General features: G+C 39.3%; 1 long non-coding RNA gene across 1 annotated transcript; it reads right to left on the bottom strand.

The window, feature by feature from the left end:
- Positions 1-424: 424 nt before the first annotated feature.
- LOC130355449 (uncharacterized) lies at positions 425-1,196 on the bottom strand. The gene is made up of 3 exons (XR_008888528.1): positions 1,147-1,196; positions 825-1,011; positions 425-614 (listed from the first exon to the last, which is right to left on the bottom strand). It is a non-coding gene; the product is annotated as an uncharacterized LOC130355449 (long non-coding RNA).
- Between the last annotated feature and the right edge of the window lie 211 nt (positions 1,197-1,407).

Genomic DNA, 1,407 nt, shown 5'->3' with positions numbered 1-1,407 from the left:
TGGTCAGGGTGAAAAAGTGTATTAAACTGTATACATTTTATTTTTTTAACATGGGAGTCAATGGGAACCGTATGTGCGTACGGTTCCCTCCGGTTTTCACCATACAGTTTTTGACTTTTCACTTCATTATGAATACAGTTTTTTCTTAAAAAAAACGGATGCAACCGGACATCATTTTTCAAACCATATACGGTTTTTAACCGTATACAGATAAAAAGTTGTACACACATTTCGATACAGTTTAGTCAGGTTTTCAGGAATCCATTTTGTTATCAAAAACCTGATACAGGAACTGTATTGCAAAAAATGTGGTGTGAACTCAGCCTAAGAGCAAAGAGGCACAGGTTATGGCCCCAGTCACACACAGTCTCCTTCAATATTCCCCTACTGCACTATATAACACATCACACATGTGGAATGGGAATGCCTCTTTAATAGCAATAATGTTGTCATTCTGTGATCTAAGTTTAGGAGGACCTGCTATGCTATGATTATTGTGCAGTTAAATCAGGTGAAGTCTTTTCTGATTGGAATAATTCACTTTTCTTTCTCTCCTCAAACTAGCTCAGACTATCATGATGATTTCTTTCAGCTATGACTTGTCTCTGCAGAACCTGCCAAAAAAAAGCACCACAAAAAAGCATTTTAGGTGCAATCACAAAAAGAACAAATAGATCCGGCACAGCCCTATATGCCTGTCAACTTAAATCCTCTTAATACAAAACTTGATGTAGCAGGTGTATGATCCCTTGTGGGTGGTGCTCTACGCCAATGTTACAAGCAAAATCAATGTCCACAATAGAAAAAATTGCGGAGCAACTCACCCGGTATTAGTGGAGTCAATTCAGACGATCTCTGTTGTGATCAGCATCGCTGTCAGGCGGAGGTGCAGCGGGATGCAGAAGATGTTACAGGGGGAGATCAGGCGTCAGGCCACAGCCATATCGCACCTTTTGCTGCTTCGTCAGGCCCCTGCGACATCATCATGTTCCCTCCGGTGGTTTTTAACTGCTGTGTCACGTGATTCAAGTGAGTGAATGTGAGCAAAAATTAACTCTTTATGTGCTCGGAAGAAACAAAGGAAAATTAATTAAAAATTTTTTTTGCAATTATGCAAAAACAAAAATCAAATAAAAATGATCATACCACATCTTTGGAGGGCGAATCCTCATGTACCATCAGACTATTGGATTTCTGGATTATTAAAGGAGGAGAACCAATCGATTACACAGCAACTAGAGATTTAATGTATTTATTGGATGAGGATGAAGAAGATGTTACAGGAGGTGAAAATTACAGTAGGACACATGATTATTTCAGAAGTGGGAATCCATCAACTTTTACTCCCCCTATCACACCGGGGAGCCCTATTGATTTATTTTACAAAGCTGTTCTGAAAGATCTACG

Source organism: Hyla sarda, chromosome 2 (assembly GCF_029499605.1).
Source record: "Hyla sarda isolate aHylSar1 chromosome 2, aHylSar1.hap1, whole genome shotgun sequence".
NCBI lineage: Eukaryota > Metazoa > Chordata > Amphibia > Anura > Hylidae > Hyla > Hyla sarda.
Note: the sequence above shows the minus strand (reverse complement) of the source record. Positions and strands in the feature narration are given on the sequence as shown.